Below are 8,876 nucleotides of genomic sequence, written 5' to 3'. Positions count from 1 at the left end.
GATCCCCAGCCTGGAATTGAACCCAGGACTACTCAGGACCTTCGTATTGTGAGGCACATGCACTAACCCCTGTGCCACCGTGCTGCCCGTAAACACATACAACATTGAAATTCAAATATATACCATTTTGGTCTGTCTTGTTTTGTGCTCTTTTTTCCTGTCAACATTTCATCCCTAAAACGTGTAGAGTGGTCAAATGTGCTCCTCGGCCTCAGCCCACATCCGCTCTGGTGAGCTCACTCTGCCCTCCACCAAAAGGTCTCATTCCCAGCTGTCTGCAGCACTTGTGAGTGAGCACACAAAGGAAGGTGTGCGCCACCTGGCCTCACTTGAGTGTGAAACAGGAGCCCGCCCAACTATTAATAGTATTTGTTCTTTACAATTGTGCAAGGACATTTTCAAGGGGGAGTTGAATTTAGAGTTGATTGTTGGCTTGTCTTGTCTTCTCCTCACTCCGTCTACGGACGTTTGTGGTGACTCCAGAAGTGTCCAGGAGAAGCAAACACGGCAAAGGGAACTCACTTTCTACCAAGAGCTGATATGATACTTGTGGCTGTCACAACTGCTGTGTTTGATTGACCACTTTGGAAAGTCAACTTGCTTTCTGCATGACAAGTATTCCACTACGGATCTAAAGGTCAGTAACCCCAGATCTATACAGGGTTATTCGGACAGAAGACCCGAGACATTCCTTCTTCAATTGTTGAGAGATAAATCCAATGAAGAAACTGAAACATTCTTTTTCAGCTATTTTCTTATCCACAATCAATGATTTCCTATGACAGGATCCTGGAGCGCCCTCTGCTGATTGGCTTTTGCAACATCAACATCACGTTCAGAAGATTGAAAGGTCAGTGACTGCAGAGGTGAGAGTGGAAGTAGTTTAACTTGGACTTTTTGGAGTTTGTTGTGTTATGATGATGTTGCTGCCAGTGAGAGGATAAATACTGTATCCTGGCAACAAGTATTCTTTATGGGTAAATACTGCATTGATCTGCCAGGAAGTAGAAGGTGTAGAAATCAGGGATGAATACTTTATCCTGGCAACAAGTATTCTTTATGGGTAAATACTGCATTGATCTGCCAGGAAGTAGAAGGTGTAGAAATCAGGGATGAATACTTTATCCTGGCAACAAGTATTCTTTATGGGTAAATACTGCATTGATCTGCCAGGAAGTAGAAATCAGAATCAATCAATAAAACCACTGAACACAATCATAACTTTTTTTACGTTTGATAGAAGGTATATCATATTATATTTAAAATTAATTGCTCTTAATTTGTTACTTATAAAGAATGGTATTTGTAATCTTACTTGGTGTTCCTTACCTTAGGGTTGACAATGTATTTTATCTTGGGTTTGAACCCATACGGTACCAATTGCCGGTACCTGGAATCGTTACCAATTGTCAAGGGTACCGATGTTTGCTGCTTGTTTGTGTGTTAATACATTTTCCTTGTTTAATGATGTGTATTTTTGATGTATAATTCATGTTTATATGATAACTGTGATGTCAAATCTTCTTTATTACTTTTGGGTCTCATTTGCAAGCAGTTTTACATCCAAAACATTAGATAGCATTACTAGGCTAACTAGGACCTAGCGTTTTCCAGGATGTTGGACGTGTTATGTCGCGCCCTACAAAGTGTTCATACTGTACTTAGTTTCATTGTAACATTCATCTAAGGCCCCATTTACACCAAATCTGATTTGTTTTGCCTTCAAGTGACACGGATCAGATATTGTTTTCCAGTCTAAACGCTCCAAAGTGTTTCAAATCTGATCTTTTGCCATCAGATCCAGGTAGTCTGGAAACCGATTGGAATCTGACCTTTTCAAATGTGACTTCAGTTTAAGTGCAATGCGACCTGAATGCGACTTTTTCATCACAACGCCAGGTTTTGGTGAGCAAAGTCTATTTTCGAGGGCCAAATTTTCGGTGCATCACTTGTCAATAGTGTGCAAATAATAGTCAGCTTTGTCCCTGACAGTTTGGTTATGTTTTGGTTTTTCCTCTGTGTTTGTCTTTGTTTCCTGTCAGCACTTTTATTTTGCTTGTTTCCTGCTTGTCTCCCCTCCGCTGTGGCTGATTGGCACCTGGCCACATCTGGTGTCAATCAGCCAGCTGCTATGTAAACCTGCCTTGCCATCCAGTCTGTGCTGGAGCAGGAAGTGGGGCCGAAGCCGACAGCGCCCCCGCTGGAGGAGAGGTAGGCAGCAACCTCAGTGGAAGGAGGTCTGCTTGCCCCGCTGACCAGCAAGGCAGGTTTAAATAGCAGCTGGCTGATTGACAGCAGGTGTGGCCAGGTGCCAATCAGCCACAGCTGAGGGAAAACAGCGCTCAGGGAGACAAGCAGGAAACGAGCAAAATAAAAGCGCTGACAGGAAACAAAGACAAACACAGAGGAAAAACCAAAACATAACCAAACTGTCAGGGACAAAGCTGACACTATATGGAATATATCAATATGTACTTTGACTCCCAAGAAATAGCGATTGTGACGTTGTGTATTTGCTTACATGGGAGTTGAAAAATAAAGCTAACCATATCTATGGTGGAGATATTTATTTTATTTTGGAGTAGTAGGAGCAACATCTTTGTTCACTTACGGAATACGGTCAACTTCCTTTGTTTTCACTTTATCCAACTGCACATGCAAGTGACGTCAAGGCCACATTTGGAGGTGGGAGGGGCCTATCCCCAGGTGCATGTCTTTGGAGGTGGGAGGGGCCTATCCCCAGGTGCATGTCTTTGGAGGTGGGAGGGGCCTATCCCCAGGTGCATGTCTTTGGAGGTGGGAGGGGCCTATCCCCAGGTGCATGTCTTTGGAGGTGGGAGGGGCCTATCCCCAGGTGCATGTCTTTGGAGGTGGGAGGGGCCTATCCCCAGGTGCATGTCTTTGGAGGTGGGAGGGGCCTATCCCCAGGTGCATGTCTTTGGAGGTGGGAGGAGCCTATCCCCAGGTGCATGTCTTTGGAGGTGGGAGGAAGCTGAAGTAGAAGCCACGCAGTCACGGGGAGAACATGCAAACTCCACACAGAAAGATCCTGAGCCTAGGATCGAACCCAGGACCTTCTTATTGTGAGGCACACGCACTAACCCCTCTTACACCGTGCTGCCCTACATTGTATATATTATATAATAATATATCAGTATATATTATATAAAAATATAATACAATATAATATATCAGTATATATTATATAATAATATAATACAATATAATATATCAGTATATATTATATAATAATATAATACAATATAATATATATTATATACCGCTAGCCTGTCCATCAGATGGGGACATCTCTACGCTGCTGACCCGTCTCCACTCGGGATGGTTCCTGCTGGCCCCACCATGGACTGGACTTTCGCTGATGTGTTGGACTTTCACAATGTTATGTCAGACCCACTCCACATCCATTGCTTTCGGTCTCCCCTAGAGGGGGGGGGGGGGGTTACCCACATATGCGGTCCTCTCCAAGGTTTCTCATAGTCATTCACATTGACGTCCCACTGGGGTGAGTTTTTCCTTGCCTGTATGTGGGCTCTGTACCGAGGATGTCGTTGTGGCTTGTACAGCCCTTTGAGACACTTGTGATTTAGAGCTATATAAATAAACATTGATTGATTGATTGATTGATAGGTTATATTTGATATTGCTACTATGGTACATTTTTAGTCTACTTGATACCATTTGTTTTCGCCCCCTTTTTGTGCATTATTCTTTCCATCCTTATCCTTTCCATCCTTTGTAACTGAGCTACTGTGTAGAACAATTTCCCTTGTGGATCATTAAAGTTTGTCTAAATACATAACACAAGTCTACTGTATATCCTTCACTTTTCCAATATTGACTTTGAGCACCTGTGCTACTAATTGCAATGGAATCCCCCACAGCTGCACAGCTGGGATCTTCTTCCACAGCTGCACAGCTGGGATCTTCTTCCACAGCTGCACAGCTGGGATCTTCTTCCACAGCTGCACAGGTGGGATCTTCTTCCACAGCTGCACAGCTGCACAGGTGGGATCTTCTTCCACAGCTGCACAGCTGGGATCTTCTTCCACAGCTGCACAGCTGGGATCTTCTTCCACAGCTGCACAGGTGGGATCTTCTTCCACAGCTGCACAGGTGGGATCTTCTTCCACAGCTGCACAGCTGCACAGGTGGGATCTTCTTCCACAGCTGCACAGGTGGGATCTTCTTCCACAGCTGCACAGCTGCACAGGTGGGATCTTCTTCCACAGCTGCACAGGTGGGATCTTCTTCCACAGCTGCACAGCTGCACAGGTGGGATCTTCTTCCACAGCTGCACAGGTGGGATCTTCTTCCACAGCTGCACAGCTGGGATCTTCTTCCACAGCTGCACAGGTGGGATCTTCTTCCACAGCTGCACAGCTGCACAGCTGGGATCTTCTTCCACAGCTGCACAGCTGGGATCTTCTTCCACAGCTGCACAGGTGGGATCTTCTTCCACAGCTGCACAGCTGGGATCTTCTTCCACTCCTCCATGGAGAACAGTAGTGGTAAATGTCAGACAAGCACTCCATCTTTCAGTGGGAGGATTCCCCACAGGTGCTTAATTGGATTGAGGTGTGAAGAATGACTTGGCCACTTTGTCTTCAGCAGGACATTTGTCATGATGGAGGCGGGTTTGGGAATGTTTCATCTTCAAAAAGTGTTTTAGTAATGTCCCATATTGCTCCAGTATTTTAATAATCCTCTAATGTACAGCATAACTCATTTTACAGCCGGTAAAGTCAGGCCTTCAAAATAAAAGCAAAGTAACACAGCTGCACCACATTAGGCCATTTTCTGGGTACTCTACCTGCCTTTTGGTACTGCTGGTAGTTGGATACTATCCGTTTATCTCAGTCTTGTCAGTAGTGGTGTGATAGTTACCTTTGAATTCGTCACACTTTTGAATTTTGATTCATCGCGATTAATACAAAAGCACTGCTAAAGTTATCTCTAGTAAATTTCAAAGACTTAAGGAACTTTAATGTCATACCAGCACACATGAGGTGGCACAAAATGTTGTACCCGAGGTCCAATAATTAGCCCAGTGAGTACAAGAACAATAGTATGGACATAATGTCAAAATGAGTATAGTATTATATAAATAGTGTATGTTGTACATAGCACAAGTTAGATAGAGAGATAGGTGTGTATATATATATATATATACCATGTGTGTATATATACCATGTGTGTATATATACCATGTGTGTATATATACCATGTGTGTATATATACCATGTGTGTATATATACCATGTGTATATATACCATGTGTGTATATATATACCATGTGTGTATATATACCATGTGTGTATATATACCATGTGTGTATATATACCATGTGTGTATATATACCATGTGTGTATATATATACACCGTATTTTCCGCACTAAGGCGCACCGGATTATAAGGCGCACGTATGCATCCATTAGATGGAACGTCAACAAAACAGTCAGACAGGTCAGTCAAACTTTATTAATAGATTACAAAGCAGCGTTCTGACAACTCCCAAAATGAATAAACAGCCGTTTTATTATTTTCCCCCGAGGTAAAGTCAGTGACGTGGTGTTTTGTTTATCTTTTAACAACAGCAAGGTAGAACATGTAGTGCAACATTTATATCACATAGTGGAGGGGAACTTTTCCCTCATTCAATAAACAGGTAAAAAAAAACAGTCTGATACTGTTACGGTAAATCAAATCACAATATAGTAACACTCCAAATAGTGCAGAGCAATAACAATATATCAATAACTCAACGTTGCTCAAACATAAATGTCACACAACACAACACAGGAAATAAACATGTAAAGCTCACTTTATGAACTCATTCCTCATCCACGAATCCCTCCAATTCTTCTTCTTCAGTGTCCCAATGAAGCAGTTGGGCGAATACAGCATCCAACATGCCCGCCTCCGTCTTGTGGAAGTGGAAGTGGACGTGGTCATTAATGGAGTCAGTGTCGCTGCTGCTCTATTCCCGTGTTCTACCGCGTGACCGATCATCTTCACTTTCAACTCTGCGTCGGAAGCATGTTTCTTAATAGCAGACATTTTGGGCTCTTTACATAAACTAATGGAAATGAAACGGCACGCCTCGCACAGTCATATATCCCAGCATGCACCGCACGCTTCTTCTTCTACGGGGGCGGCTGCTTACCATAGAAGAAGAACTTCTTCTTCTACGGGGGCGGCTGCTTACCATAGAAGAAGAACTTCTTCTTCTACGGGGGCGGCTGCTTACCATAGAACTTCTTCTACGGGGGCGGCTGCTTACCATAGAAGAAGAACTTCTACGGGGATAAATGAAGACAGGGGAAAATGAAGATGGCGGCTGCTTACCGTAGTTGCGAGACCTAAACTTTATGAAAATTAAGTTTAGGTTTGTTGTGGCTCAATATTGGTCCATATATAAGGCGCACCGAATTATAAGGCGCACTGTCAGCTTTTGACAAAATTGGAGGTTTTTAGGTGTGCCTTATAGTGCGGAAAATACGGTATATATATATATATATATATATATATATATATATATATATATATATATATATATATATATATATATATATATATATATATATATATATATATATATATATATAAATAAATAAGCTGTGAATTTTAAATTTCCGTGAAATTTTAATTTATACGGAAAATACTTACAATAACTTTTTTCTTTTGCTTTACATATTTTAGGCACGGGTTTTGATGACAATAAAAACACAATGAAAAGAAAAGAGCTGCTTCAGATGCACACTCAGTTTATTCTACTGCACAAAAGAAGCTTAGGGAGACAACATTTCTATGTTAGGTCAGGAAAAAACACAACACATACAGTATAAGTTACTTTATATGCAATCGACTTTCGAGCCCTCAGTCAAAAAGTTTGGACACCCCTGATTTAAAGCATACACAGAAATGTTGCGTGCTCAGATATATTTCATGAATGTCAAGTTATGTTTTGTTTGTTTGTTTGTTTGTTTGTTTGCTCCCCTATCTTGAAAAGGGTTTTGACTTTTTGACCATGTTTACACTTGGACTTCACTCTTTGTTTTTATCCAATGATGAGACAAATCTGTGTTTCTCCTTTTATTTTCGACTTGATTGTCTCTTTTTTTCATTAAATACTTGTAAGGTGAAAAACCTTTGGAAAAGGTGGACAAATATAAACGCAATTAGGGACCAATATAAACAAATGACAATAAACCATTTTTTAAAGTAAAAGTCTTTCCAAAAGTACATATAGTGACCCTTAACAGCTTGGATTTGGCATTTAAACATTTAACAACCACTTGGCAATTAAAATAAATTCAACATATCAAATCAAACATGAAAATAATATAAGTCACCTGACCATCAACAGTTGTCACTCCTGCATTTGGCAAATCAAACATCAAAATAATATAAGTCACCTCACCATCAACAGTTGTCACTCCTGCATTTGGCAAATCAAACATGAAAATAATATAAGTCACCTGACCATCAACAGTTGTCACTCCTGCATTTGGCAAATCAAACATGAAAATAATATAAGTCATCTGACCATCAACAGTTGTCACTCCTGCATTTGGCAAATCAAACATCAAAATAATATAAGTCACCTGACCATCAACAGTTGTCACTCCTGCATTTGGCAAATCAAACATCAAAATAATATAAGTCACCTGACCATCAACAGTTGTCACTCCTGCATTTGGCAAATCAAACATCAAAATAATATAAGTCACCTGACCATCAACAGTTGTCACTCCTGCATTTGGCAAATCAAACATCCAAATAATATAAGTCACCTGACCATCAACAGTTGTCACTCCTGCATTTGGCAAATCAAACATCAAAATAATATAAGTCACCTGACCATCAACAGTTGTCACTCCTGCATTTGGCAAATCAAACATGAAAATAATATAAGTCACCTGACCATCAACAGTTGTCACTCCTGCATTTGGCAAATCAAACATCAAAATAATATAAGTCACCTGACCATCAACAGTTGTCACTCCTGCATTTGGCAAATTGTCCTCCAGCAGTGTTTGTTGACCTGAAGTGTGAGCTGGACTGCAGACTTCAAAGGAGTGGATTTGATTGCTTCAGGTGAGAGACTTCCTGATTACTGATGTCTTTAGCTGTTGGGAAATGTTGTCTGTAATTCCAGTTCTGCCCTCTGGGGGGAAATGGGAGCCAAACTGACAATTGGACATGAGGCCCTTCTGTTTGGGTGAAGGCTTTGGACTTATGTGGAGTTTGCCAAAACAATGAAAGAAACTTTCTTTTCAATGGCTGCATCTTTCTTGCCGGCACTTGGAAGTGCAGCAATGCTGGCAAAGTACTGAATAACTATCTTGGTGTAGATAGTCTTTCCAGCACCACATTCTCCGCTGAGTACAACAGAGGTTGAGACAATCGTTAACACTCAAGAAGTCCTTTTTTTTTCTTCGTGTTTTACGTGATAAGAATTGACTGCTTTTCTCGATCTGCAAGTAAAAAAAAGTTGCTATAAATAAAACTTTTGAATTACAAGTATTGAAATAGGAGAGTGAGAATGTTTGTTAGGCGTTGAAGATGTGAGGAGGAGCTTCACTCCTCTTCTTTCCTCTGTAGGTAACAACCACCTCCTGGTTGTAGACTGGCAGCCACTTGTAGAGGTTGATGGTGACACAGAACAGGCCAGAGTACGTCTGCCAAAGACAAAATGTTTGAGACATCACCATGAATTCTCAGAGCATTCAATCGATCGCAAGCGGACTGTTCAGTCTGTCTAAGAAGATGTTTGGCCTCTCATCCAAGTAGGCTTCATCAGTTCATGCTCATAGAATTAGATTGGTCAGACCTAGTCTTAGACGTAGATTGGTC

At 41.3% G+C, this 8,876-nt stretch overlaps 1 long non-coding RNA gene across 7 annotated transcripts in view; it reads left to right on the top strand.

The window, feature by feature from the left end:
• Positions 1-309: 309 nt before the first annotated feature.
• LOC133665147 (uncharacterized) overlaps positions 310-8,876 on the top strand; it is a 35,003-nt gene continuing 26,436 nt past the window's right edge. For 3 of the 7 annotated variants that reach the window (XR_009828695.1, XR_009828697.1, XR_009828698.1), the window contains exons 1-2: positions 310-637; positions 786-866. This is a non-coding gene — a long non-coding RNA (uncharacterized LOC133665147). Of the gene's footprint in view, positions 638-747; positions 867-8,876 lie in introns of all 7 variants that reach the window. The other 4 variants (XR_009828693.1, XR_009828699.1, XR_009828694.1 and 1 more) reach the window with 3 other exon arrangements.

This window comes from Entelurus aequoreus, linkage group LG14 (genome assembly GCF_033978785.1).
Source record: "Entelurus aequoreus isolate RoL-2023_Sb linkage group LG14, RoL_Eaeq_v1.1, whole genome shotgun sequence".
NCBI classification, from domain to species: Eukaryota; Metazoa; Chordata; class Actinopteri; order Syngnathiformes; family Syngnathidae; genus Entelurus; species Entelurus aequoreus.
The sequence above is the reverse complement of the archived record's forward strand: the minus strand, read 5'-3'. Positions and strand labels throughout refer to the sequence as shown.